Source organism: Nomascus leucogenys, chromosome X, assembly GCF_006542625.1.
Source record: "Nomascus leucogenys isolate Asia chromosome X, Asia_NLE_v1, whole genome shotgun sequence".
NCBI classification, from domain to species: domain Eukaryota; kingdom Metazoa; phylum Chordata; class Mammalia; order Primates; family Hylobatidae; genus Nomascus; species Nomascus leucogenys.
Genome location: NC_044406.1, coordinates 93,889,001 through 93,902,245, shown reverse-complemented (window position 1 = coordinate 93,902,245; position 13,245 = coordinate 93,889,001). Strand labels below are relative to the sequence as shown.

At 41.1% G+C, this 13,245-nt stretch overlaps 2 protein-coding genes across 3 annotated transcripts in view; one reads left to right on the top strand and one right to left on the bottom strand.

Moving 5' to 3' along the window:
- The window catches only part of PIH1D3 (PIH1 domain containing 3), a 40,707-nt gene extending 38,609 nt beyond the window's left edge, over window positions 1–2,098 (bottom strand). The window contains exons 1-2 of one of the 2 annotated variants that reach the window (XM_003262163.2): window positions 2,019–2,077; window positions 1,312–1,588 (exon numbers count right to left, since the gene is read on the bottom strand). The gene's annotated coding sequence lies outside the window, so the exon portion shown is untranslated. Of the gene's footprint in view, window positions 1–1,311; window positions 1,589–2,018 lie in introns of both variants that reach the window. The other variant, XM_003262162.2, reaches the window with a different exon arrangement.
- A 177-nt stretch (window positions 2,099–2,275) lies between these two features.
- NUP62CL (nucleoporin 62 C-terminal like) overlaps window positions 2,276–13,245 on the top strand; it is an 80,189-nt gene continuing 69,219 nt past the window's right edge. Inside the window, exon 1 of the mRNA XM_003262161.2 lies at window positions 2,276–2,436. The gene's annotated coding sequence lies outside the window, so the exon portion shown is untranslated. The remainder of the gene's footprint in view (window positions 2,437–13,245) is intronic.

Below are 13,245 nucleotides of genomic sequence, written 5' to 3'. Positions count from 1 at the left end.
ACATGGTGAAAGCCCGTCTCTACTAAAAATACAAAAATTAGCCAGGCACGCGCCTGTAATCCCATCTCCTCGGGTGGCTGAGGCACAAGAATCGCTTGAACCTGGGAGGCAGAAGTTGCAGTGAGCCAAGATCGCGCCACTGCATTCCAGCCTGAGCGACAGAGCGAGACTCCGTCTCAAAAAAAAAAAAAAATAGCATCTTTTGATTTAAGATTTCCTCTGTTTTAGTCATTTATTCATAAGGAGTCTGTACCATCCCAATCCTTTTTGAGAAGGGAGAGTTTTGTTTTTTTTTTTTTTGAGACGGGGTCTTGCTGTAGCCCAGGCTGGAGTGCAGTGGTGCGATCTCGGCTCACTGCAGCCTCGACATCCCTGGCTCAAGTAATCTTCCCAACTCAGCCTCCCAAGTAGCTGGGACTACAGGCTGCGCCACTGCACCCGGCTAATTTTTGTATTATTTGTAGAGACGGGGTTTCTCCGGCTAATTTTTGTTATTACTTGTAGAGACGGGGCTTCACCGTGTAGCCCAGATGGGTCTCGAACTCCTGAGTTCAAGTGATCCCTCGCTTAGGACTCTCAAAGTGCTGAGATTACAGAAAAATTAGTTTTAATATGGAGAGGCAAATCCTTGGTTTCTGTAGAAACCATCCTGAATTATCCAATGCTCTATAGTACATTTCAGACAAACTTAATACACTTAATATTTTTTTCTCTTTGTTTATCTATCTCAAGTCTCATACTCCACCGCTATCTAAAAAGAAGTTGGAGGGACTTCTTTTTAGATACAGGTGGAGTATGAGACCTCTTTTGTTTTTGAGACCATGTCTCACTCTGTCGCCCAGGCTAGAGTGCAGTGGCGCCATCACGGCTCACTGCAGCCTCGAACTCCAGGGCTCAGGTGATTCTCCCACCTCAGCATCCAGACAGGCAGGCGCCAACACACCCGGCTAATTTTTATATTTTTAGTGGAGACCAGGTTTCGCCATATTGCCCAGACTGGTCTCGAACTCCTGACCGCAAGTGATCTGCCGGCCTCGGCCTCCCAAAGTGCTGGGATTACAGGCGGGAGCCACCGCGCTCGGCCTGGCAAATTTTCTTGCTGTGCTTTAAATTTTCTCCCCTGTCCTATTTTTTTCATTTCTTCAGGAAATATAGTCTCTGTTCTGAATCCTTATCACAAGAAGCTCTTAAGGAGTAATGACTCCTCCCTCTTTGGTCAAACTAGGTTCTCTCCCTTCACTCAGATTTAATTTTTTTGGTCACACTTCCCCACCTTTTGACAGTTACAGTCAAACGACACGTAATACTTACTCTCCCAATCAGCCCTTAGCGAGTAGCAGGTCTTGTAGGTACAAGCAGTCTCTGCACTGTACACTCGGGCCCACCAAGTGAAGGTCTGATTACTTCTCACTCCTCAGCTTATCTAACCAAGCAACACTGGAACCCTTAGGCCACAGCGTTCAAGTTGTCGCACAAAGGACATTATTCACATAGTAAGTACTGGGGCCATTTTTTTTTTTCAGTCTGAAGTGTTATATCCCCCAAAACATTGCCTAACCATGGCATGCTAGGCCAGGATAAATCGTGCCTGCACATATAAAGCAGAAGGGTACAGTGGCTGCTCCAGTTTGGAGCACCCAGGTCCTCCTATAAGAAAATATGGTTTACATTCCCAAATTAGTCGTTATTAATGGGAAGGGAGAACCAATACGTGCATGTCAGAGTTAAGAGAAGACCAGTTGGGAAACCTTCAGATATTTATTTTTGCCTTCTGACAGTCGATCAGCACCCATCTCTCACTCACATCCTGTAAAACCGAGTTTTGTTAAAGCAGCGTCCTGCTTCTAGAGTCTAGGATAGCGGGATTTAGGGAACGGGTCTCCTCCACCTTGCCCAACTTGTGGCTTTTTGGGGTATCTCTCAGAGTTGTAAATATCTAGAGTTCTCCCTAGTTTTTCTGATAGCCACGGCATCTGAGGACCCTGTCTTTGCCCCTCTTGAGGTTCGAGTTTCCTCACCTTGGTCAGTTTTCCGGTCTCTGGCTAGGCTCCGAAAACAGACTGTGGAGAGCGCGGCGTCTCTCTGTTGCTAGGGTAACAACTTTGTTTTGTTACCGCCCCCCACCTGCCAATCTCCGGGTTCCCGCTTGACTTTTCTGGCCAATCATAGAAGAGTCTCATCTGAGCCAGCACTGGAATCGACCAATCCAAGCGCGTCCAGGTCAGGGTCACTGGTCGCCCTTTCTAGTTAACCAGGTCGACCCCTTTTAAGCCTCAGTCTCGGTTAGCGTTACTTCAGCGAGAACCGGCCCACAGAGGAGGCCGGTTCTTTCCGGCTGGAGCAGGTCCGGACCCGCCCCTCTGGCGGCTACGCAGTCTCGGAGGCCTGCCCATATAGTTCAGGGCCGGACAGCGAGCAGCGGCGGCTGCCAGTAAGGTAAGTTTGTGGGGTTTTCGTTTGTCCCGTTCGTCAGCAGGCTTCGCTCTCTTTTACGCTTTTCCCGCGCGTGAATTCCCGATCTGAGGACTCGATCTCCAGCCGATCTGGAGAGGCGGGGGCAGAAGGGTAGGGTCAGTGGGCCGGGGGTAGAGAAGGTTTTGCTACAGTCCTCCACGCCCCAGCCTTTAACGTCTCCCCCACGAGACAGAAACACGTGTTGTGCTTCCGTCCTGGCTTGTCGCGGGCGATCGTGTGTTTGTATGTGTGCAGGTGGGATCGCGCCTTTTATTCTCCTCTGTAGGCAAGGCTTCCGGGCCCCAAGTCCCCGGGGGAGCACCTGGTCAACTGCCACCCGGTTCCTGTGGGGCACTGGCTTGAGCTACGTGTCGTTCCCACTCTAGGGAAAATCGCGACTCCGGGAGCTCTGCTTTTCCCGCCTCGGAGTGGAGAAAAGCAGGCGCGCCGCTCGCTTGCCACTGCTAGGGAATCTGGTTGTCTTAAGTTCACTTAGAGAGAGTTGTTACCCTAGTTTCCCATAAATTCCGTGGCTTGGTTTTAAACAAAGGGGCGGCGGGGGGATGGCGTAATAAATATTTGGAGTATTCAGGACTGATTAGCCATGATCAATAGTAGGACCCCACAGAAGGTTTTAATGAATGGTTACTTTTGGTTATTCAGGTATTGGAATTTGATTATGAATGAACTAAACTGCTTCCCTTCTTTCTATATACCATGCATTTCTTAACGACCATCCCATCTGGCATAAGGGATAGTGAAGTTTGATTAATTTGTCCGTTCTACTTGTTATTATCTACAGTAAACAAAAAATGGGGATAGAATAAGGTTATTGGCTAAAGTAACGTTATTGGCCTTTTGGCCAAATTACCAATACCTTAATTCCGCTTATTACTGTGAATGATCAGAGTTTAGCTGTCTTGCATTTTGCTAATCCTCTAGATACTTGTGGAGCTTAAATTATAGATATTATGCCATCTCCTTTTTCTTGCTTTTTTGTTTTTATTCTGCCTCATTGTGCATTATTCTAAGTCTGTAATGCTCAGTCTGTTTTTCAGACCTTTTGACTGTGACCGACAGTAAGAAATAAATTTTATATTGTGACCTAGTACACATGTGGACAATATATAACCGACAACCGTTTTTACAGAAACAACACTTAACACTTACTACCTGCAATATACTCTGATAATTTCCATTACATTTTTAAAAATGTACACCACAACACCCTAACGATTTGTCCCTAGACCTTTAGTTTTCAAGCTTGTGTGTGCACTTTATTTAAAATTTATTTAAATAAATAATTTATTTAAAATGCAGATTGCTCTGGCTCCCTCCAGAAATTGGTTCTGTGGTCTAGTGGGACCCAGGAAGATATACAATATCGCATATATGAAATACTTGGTACAGTGTCAGGTGCACAGGTGTTCAGTGAATATTAGTTTTCTTCTTGGGGAACAAATGTTATTTATCTTTAGGGATATAATCAACTCTTCAAGGTTTCATCTGTCCCTGGCAAGGTGGCGTTCAATACTAAGAACTGTTTTCCCCAGGTAGAGGAAGTAGCGGGGTGGGGGATGGGTCCAGGATCTGAGATTAATCTTTAAGCAGTTGACTTCCCTGAACAATGTCGGAAATACAGAAGCTTAGAGGTTGAGGAACATAAGGATTAGAGAGGTTCTGTGACTTTCCCAGGATTGTGCTGTCAGTAAGTGGATCTCCGAGACTAGAAGTCACTTGCTTAAGTCTAATATTCTTGTCCATTCTGCCTTGATAGCAGCCGCAATCTAGAGGCAGTAGTTGAAGCAGAAAGAGAGCTTCCCTAACTTGCCTATCCCAAAGCAGAGACAACTGAATTTGACTCCTAGTTCGGTTTTAAAGTAATGAAACTTGAGAGATCTAAAATATTTTTTAAAATACACCCAAAGGTTTCTGTGAATTTATAGCTATGAAAAATGGATATCGTTTAGCTAATTCTTTTATAATATATAGAGTATTTTAAAACACTGGTTAAATAACTTATTAATGCAACATTGAAAGAAATTAAAGATGAAAAATCTCACTCAATTCTGCTACCATAATATAACTGATAATTCTATACCCCTCCTATCTTTATCCATATGTACCCATGTTTTTACATGATTGTGATCCTTTTTCATATACTTTTTTGTTATTTTTATTTAATACTGTTTTGGAAATTTTTTTCTATTTTGTGATGGTCTTTATATTTTGCATCACTAACAGCAACCTAATATTTCATAGAGTGAGCTGGCTGTAATTTACTTAGCCTAACTAACCAACAACAGAAAATAAGACACTATGTGTCCTTTGAAAAGGGAGATGTAGCCAGGTGCGGTGGCTCACACCTGTAATCCCAGCACTTTGGGAGGCTGAGGCAGAAGAATCACTTGAATCCAGGAGTTCAAGACCAGCCTGGGTAACATAGGGAGCCCCCATCTCTATAAAAAATATTAAAAAATTAGTCAGGCTTGGTGGCATGTGCCTGTGGTCCCAGCTACTCAGGAGGCTGAGGTGAGAGGATCACTTGAGCATGGGAGGTTGAGGCTGCAGTGAGCTGTGATTACGCTACTGCACTCCAGCCTGGGCGACAGAACAAGACTGTGTCTCAAAAAAAAAAAAAAGTAAAGGGAGATGTGCTAATACAGTTATTCCATGATGTCTTGGGTTATTTAAAATCATTTCTATAACTTGTGTCTTACATAACAGTGAGCTCAGTAGGAAGCCTAACAGGAAGGCCAGATCTAGATCTGCACCTGAGCTGGGAGTTTTTGCCCCTCTTGGATGTATGAATTTGGCAATCAAGATTTCTATGTGCCAGAGCAGGCAGTGAACAGCTCTGGTGTCCTTTATACATATGAGTTAGGTTGAATGTATTTTTTTGCGACGGTCTGCTCTGTCGGCCCAGCTGGAGTGCAGTGGTATGATCACAGCTCACTGCAGCCTCGACCTCTGGGGCTACAAGTAGCTGGGACTATAGGCACATGCTACCATGCCTGGCTAATTATTTTTTTTTCTTTTTTGGTAGGGACTGGGTTTCACCACGTTCCCCATGCTGGTCTCAAACTCCTGGGCTCAAGCAGTCCACCCGCCTCAGCCTCCTAAAGTGCTGGGATTGCAGGCGTGAGCCACTGGGCCCAGCCATGAATGTTCTTTTTTTTTTTTTTTTTAAGACAGTCAAGTGAAGCAATAGGAGTGGAGAAGGAACAAAGAACTCTGTAACTGGTTGTGATTAATTAGTTGTATTAATAAATACCACTGTACTCAGACCAGCCTGAATTTATTTTTTTACTAAGTATAGACATTTTTTAAATGATTTACTTTAAAAAATATATGAATCACAGCAGCTTCACATAGATTCAAGTGCCATAGTAACACTCACACTGTTACTTTATGAATATCTTTTTCAAAGATTATATGAGTGTGTATTAATTTATAATTTAAACAATTTTTATAAAGGAGCCAATTAAGTTGGCTGGGAGAATAAAGGCTACAATTAGTCTATATTAGCACATCTCCATTTTCAAAGCACACATATTGTCTTATTTTCTGTCATTCTAAAACATTACTTCTTTAAAATTAGGAAATATTTCAAACAGAAAAATAGACTTATGAACCATCATCCATGTATCTACCAAAGATTTAACAATTGTTATAATTTTGCCACATTTTCTTTAAGGTGTTGATCTTTTTAAAGAACTAAAACATTACAGCTATCTCTTTATACCCCTTCCCAATCTCATTTCCTTCCCATCCCAGAGATACTTTTCCAAAGTTGGTATATATTTTTCCAATCTATATTTATAAGTGCCCTGACATGCGGCCATAAATGATTTGTAATATATTGTTTTGTGTGTCTTTAAGATTTATGTAAATGGTATAATTTATTCTTCTGCAGTTTTTTTTCTTTTTTGAGACAGGGTCTCTGCTGCCCAGGCTGGAGTGCAGCCACGTGATCTTGGCTCATTGCAACCTCCACCTCTTGGGCCCAAGTGATCCTCCCACCTCAGCCTCTGGAGTAGGTGGGACCACAGGTCTACAGGTGCTCACCACCATGCTTGGCTAATTTTTAATTTTTTTTTGTAGAGACAAGGTCTCACTATGTTGCCCAGGCCGTTCTTGAACTCCTGGGGTCAAGTGATCCTCCTGCCTCAGCCTCCCAAAGTGCTGAGATTACAGGTGTGAGCCACTGTGCTTGGCCCTGCAGCATTTTTTTTTTTTTTGGTCAGCAGTATTTTTGAGATTTTAAAATGCAAATAAAGTTATTTTTTATTGCTATATAGTATTCCAATGTATGACTAAATCACTTTTAAAAAAATCTCCATTCGGTTATTGCTGTTGGACATTTAAGTTGTTGTAAATATACAGATAAGATTCATATAAATCATGCAAATATTGTTATGATTCCACTTGCATGAGGTACCTAGAATAGAGCAATTCATAGAGACAGAAAGTAAAGTAGAGGTTACCAGGTGCTGGAGGAGGGAGGAAAAGGGAGTTAGTGTTCAGTGAGTACAGAGTTTCTGTTCAGGATGATGAAAAAGTTTTGTCAATAGATAGTTGTGACAGTTGAATAACATCTATGTATGATGTTATTCATACATCTATGTATGAGTGTACCTAATACTACCAAAATTGTACACTTTAAAATGGGTAAAATGGCAAATATTATGTGTATTTTACCACAATTAAAAAACTAAAAATTAGAAACATAAGAATTTTGCTTATTTTTTCAGAAGCATATGTTTAATTGCTTTATTTTCTGTGGAGTGAGGCCATGAAAAAAGTGAACATTCCTATTAAAAAATAAACTTTAAGTTGTATTAGCCAGATGTGTTTTTCCTTGTAAATAAATTTTTTGAGATCTTTATATGACAACTTTTCTTACTTGCATGTTTGTAAAAGGTTTTTATGATTATCATTCTTCAGAATTCTCCAGTTTTTTGTTTTTTGAGGGTTTTTTTGCTCTACTTTTCCAGAGTTTTGGGAAAGATTCTTATAAATATGGGCATAACTTTGAGGCTGTCTTTTGCATTTGACTGCTATTCACCAGTTAGTTCTTTCAAGTATTTTACTCTCTCTCCTCTCCTCACCTACCCTCCCCTATTCCCTGCCCTCTCTTGCATTCCTCCACCCCCTTTCCAAGCAGCCATACCTCTTCCTAGGTCTTCATGCCCACACATACACTGCCATCCCTTGGGTCCTTCTCAGCTCCTCCAAGATTCTCTCTCTTTTTTTTTTTTTTTGAGACGGAATCTCGCTCTGTTGCCCAGGATGGAGTGCAATGGCGCGATCTCGGCTCACTGCAACCTCTGCCTCCCAGGTTCAAGCGATTCTCCTGCCTCAGCCTCCTGAGTAGCTGGGATTACAGGCACTCACCACCACGCCCAACTAATTTTTGTATTTTTAGTAGAGACAGGGTTTCACCATGTTGCTCAGGCTGGTCTCGAACTCCTGACCTCATGATCTGCCCACCTCGGCCTCTCAAAGTGCTGGGATTACAGGATCAAACTTCACATGAGCAATTTACAGTCTTCAGCAGTATCACACTTTTAACATTTGAAGAATTGATCCTCATTTTGGGATTAAAATAAAAACTTTTTCTAGGTCTTAAAATTAGATTCTGACCTTAAGGCTTTGAGAAGCTATAGTATGAAGGGGGAAAAAAGAACTTAATGTGAAAGATAATCAGCAAATTATACTGCTTAAGATGTTTAATATGAACTTGAAACCAATGCACCATTTTCAGAAGCCCTATATTTTGTTTTGGCATAAGATGATTACCATTTGAAGTTTGATCCCTCTCTGTTTCCTTCAAAATGCCTGGTCTAACTTCACTTCTCCCTATCAATTTCTCTCTGGGAACAGAAACATTTAGAGTAAGACATTAGTAATTCAGTTTTTACTTCCAGAGTTGGCATGCATAACTATTACTGACAAATAGGGTCATTACTGTGCTTTGAGGCTTATATTTTTCTACTTTCTTCTTGAGTACTTTTTCTGGAAGACTTTATATCTTGGTAGAACTAGGGGTTTCTTCCATGAATTTGTACTTCCTTTGCGTCTCTGCCACTCTAATTAATGATGTGTTAAACAATCATGTATTGCCAGAGGTTGCTATTTATGGAAATGGTTTTATAACATGACTAATCATATGTGAATTTTCAGACCAGATCTCAGTCATGATGTTCTTGAGAAGGTTGAGTGCATTCGTGGAACTTGATGATTGTCAATAACTGGGCAGTTTAGGGAAAATGTTGCCTCTGAAGAAGAATAGTCTATTTGCTTCTAAGAAACCAGGAACAATTTTTAATAAATTGTATGGCTAAGCTTCTGTGCTAGTCACCTCTTGACAGTCATTTCTCAAAGTAAATGTAGGGGAATGAATGATTACTCTCAAAATCATTTACACTTTGTGAGACAGAAATCCTTAAACATTATGCTGAAATGCCTTATAATAGGTACCCAGGCTTGAACGGATTTTGGTTCTGCCTTTTGACACACAGTAGATTTATCTTCCTAATGATGTGTTGCTTAAGCTAGTGTTAAAATAGAAGAATTGTGTCCAGTTCCTTCACTTACTAGTTGCTTGACCCTAGGAAAGTTAGTGCCTCAGAGCCTCTGCTTCCTCAGCTATAGAATGGAGATCAAAATACCTTTTTGGTTTGTTGTTAGGTAATGAAGGTAAGGGATTTCAGTTTCAATAAGTGCTTCCTTTTATCTTTTCCCCTTTATATTACATAAGAGAGTCTAGAACTTGAGTGATAAAGTGGTGTGTCCTGAAATGACCTACCATCATTTATTGATTCTAGATCAGGTTTCCTACTACCGAGAACACTCCCAGAATCAATAAATAATAGTAGGTAGTACACAGAGCAGATAATTTGCATGCTGATACATGAGATAGATAAATAGTAATTTTTTAAAATTATAGTTTGAAATCCAGTTTATGTTCACTGTCTGGGCCAGCTGATAGTGTGTCCGGAATTGGTTCCTTCCGGTGGGTTCTTGGTCTCGCTGACTTCAAGAATGAAGCTGCGGACCCTCGCAGTGAGTGTTACAGTTCTTAAAGATGGTGTGTCCGGAGTTTCCTCCTTCTGGGGGGGTTCGTGGTCTTGCTGACTTCAGGAGTGAAGCCGCAGACTTTTGCAGTGAGTGTTACAGCTCTTAAAGGCGGTGCGTCTGGAGTTGTTCATTCCTCCTGGTGGGTTCGTGGTCTTGCTGGCTTCAGGATTGAACCTCCGCGGTGAGTGTTACAGCTCATAAAGGTGGTGTGTCCAGAGTTGTTCTTATCCCCGTTGGGTTCGTGGTCTCACTGGCTTCAGGAGTGAAGCTGCAGACCTCCGCGATGAGTGTTACAGCTCATAAAGGCAGTGAGGACCCAAAGAGTGAGCAGCAGCAAGATTTATTGCGAAGAGTGAAAGAACAAAGCTTCCACAGCCTGGAAGGGGACCCGAGTGGGTTGCCGCTCCTGGCTCGGGTGGCCAGCTTTTATTCCCTTATTAGGCCCCACCCACATCCTGCTGGTTGTTCCATTTTATAGAGTGCTGATTGGTCCGTTTTTACAGAGTGCTGATTGGTGCGTTTACAAACCTTTAGCTAGACACAGAGTGCTGATTGGTGTGTTTTTACAGAGTGCTGATTGGTGTGTTTACAAACCTTTAGCTAGACACAGAGCGCTGATTGGTGTGTTTACAAACCTTTAGCTAGACACAGAGTGCTGATTGGTGCATTTACAATCCTTTAGCTAGACAGAAAAGTTCTCCAGGTCCCCACCCGATTAGTTAGACACAGAGCACTGATTGGTGCATTTTTACAGAGTGCTGATTGCTGTGTTTACAAACCTTTAGCTAGACACAGAGCACTGATTGCTGCATTTACAATCCTTTATCTAGACAGAAAAGTTCTCCAAGTCCCCACCTGACCCAGAAGCCCAGCTGGCTTCATCTCTCAGTAGTGCTCTATAATTATCTTTGATTTGCTGGTTCTTCACCAGCAGTGAGGATAACCCCAGTATTATATTTTGGAAAGCTTTCACATATCACTTTACATGAAATTAAATTAGACAAGGTAGTATATGTGAAGAGTCCTTTGCAAACTTATTTTTAAAATAATATTTTGGTTATTCACTTAATGGAACCGTCAGAATTTTAGAAGTGAGGAAACTGAGGCTCCAAATGCATTTAAATGACTAGAACAGTCTAGTGGGCATCAACACTCATTCAGTTGTTTTCTTTCTCTTCAGCCATTTAGTTAATTCAGTAAGCCCCATTTAGATTGGACTGCCAGGTAGGGAACATTCTGCTCATTTCTGGTAGCCCTTCTAATGAGCTCTGATGATTTTTGGGGGCCTAGTGGGCTTTCTGCTGAGGGCCTTTATCATCTAGTATTCCTTTCTTTGAATATGTGTGCTTGTATTGAGTCACCCAAGAGAGACTGTAAGCTGGGCTCAGCATACAAAGCTGTAGTTTTGTCAGCTTTAAGCTCCTGTAGTTAGGCAGTGTGGATAAGGAGAGGTTACTTAGAAGAGGAAGAGGGGTTGTCTGGAGAAACCCAACAAGGCAGAGATAGCGTATTCCTCTTGATTGCCAGAGATGGGGAGTACAGACCTGTTTCCCATTTTTTAATAAAGTAATGATATGCATAGGGAAGCTAAAGTGTGCTAAGTTCCTGTTCGTTAAAAAAGGATATGGAATACTGATTAATTTCAGACTTTGTTTTAAAAAATATAAATTTAAGTCTGTGTTAAAAGAAATAATTCAAGAGGATGCTTACAAATTAATAGAATATGTAACTTCCACGCCTGGGAAAAATTAAGAGAATAAAGAAAATCTCAGCAATCCAAATATTCAGGAAATGATAAAAGATATATAGAGCCTGGCAAATAAAAAATACAAAGTAAGATGGAAGAAAAATCCAGTAGTGTTTGTAGTCACAATAAATGTAAGTAAGTTAAACTCACTAAGAGACTGTCAGATTGGATTTAAAATATTTCAGCTATGCTACTTACGAAAACCACATTTAAAATGACACAGAAAGGTTGAAAACAAGGGAACTGAAAAAGATACACTAGGCCAATACCAACCTAAAGAAAAACGGTGAGGCAACATCAGTGTCAGACAAAATATGATTTAAGGCAGTTTAGTAATAATTAGTTACTTCACACCAATGAAAGAAAGAAAATTTACCAAGAGTCTGTCAACTGTGAACTTCATATAGGCCCCTAACAATACAGTCTTGAAATACATAAAGGAGGCCGGGCATGGTGGCTCAAGCCTGTAATCCCAGCACTTGGGGAGGCTAAGGCGGGTGGATCACCTGAGGTCAGGAGTTTGAGACCAGCCTGATCAACATGGTGAAACCCCATCTGTATAAAAATACAAAAAAAAAAAAAAATTAGCCGAGCGTGGTGGCACATGCCTGTAATCCCTGTTACTTGGGAGGCTGAGGCAGGAGAATCGCTTGAACCTGGGAGGCGGAGGTTGCAGGAGGTTGCAGTGAGCCGAGATTGTGCCATTGCACTGCAGCCTGGACAACAAGAGTGAAACTCCATCTCAAAACAAACAAACAAACAAAAGAAATATGTAAAGGAAAAAGCAATGGGATTGTAGGGAGAAATTGACAATTCATAATAACTGGAGGCTTTTAAACACCTTTGTCAGAAACTGGTCAAGCAAAATAGATTAAAAAATAAAAAAGTTAAGGATATGAAGTATTTAATATCTAAATGAGATGGAAGGGCAAGAATCTTTAATTCCAAATTTTTAGTGACAAAAATGTACTTTTAGTCCAAAAAGTGATTTTTTGTTTTATTTCTCAAATTTCTAAGGCAGAAACGAATTAAAGGTATGTGCTACATTTAATAGGAAGATTCTTAAATTATTTCCAAAAGAATAGAAATTCCATAAATGCAAGGGCATAGGAAAAAAAAATCCACCTTTTTTTTTTTTTTTTTTTTTGAGACGGAGTCTCGCTGTCGCCCAGGCTGGAGTGCAGTGGCGCGATCTCGGCTCACTGCAAGCTCCGCCTCCTGGGTTCACGCCATTCTCCTGCCTCAGCCTCCCGAGTAGCTGGGACTACAGGCGCCCGCCACCTCGCCCGGCTAATTTTTTGTATTTTTAGTAGAGACGGGGTTTCACCTTGTTAGCCAGGATGGTCTGGATCTCCTGACCTCGTGATCCGCCCGCCTCGGCCTCCCAAAGTGCCGGGATTACAGGCGTGAGCCACGGTGCCTGGCCAAAAGAATCCACCTTTTGATGGCTACCAGAAAACTTTAGTTTTGTCTGCAATATGACATTGATGACAATACCTAAATCTGGAAGTGTTTGTCAATTTCTTTTACAGGATAAACACCCACCATGGTTTGACAACAATGAATTTTTCTATCAATATTTGTATTATCATCATGTATATTAAAACCTATAATACATAAATAATTATATGTTATAAAACCTATAATAATATTATTATAATTTATAACAACATAGCACTTGTAACCTCAGGAAAGTGGTACACTTGAGAATATAAAACTAAACACAGCAAATGCTCTTATTCTAAGTTCATAATGCTTCCCTTTCTGTGCCTTCCAGGATTGAGTTGTTACAGTTGAAATCACCATTTGGAGCTCACATTTAAAAAGTTTTAAGATGTGTATAAGACTTAAAAATAAGCATGTTGTAACTAACACATTCAGATAAATATTGTCCTTCAGAGTTACTCTTGGGAAAGTTTTCCCTGATACCCATGACACAAACAGTATTCAAGATGCTGTAT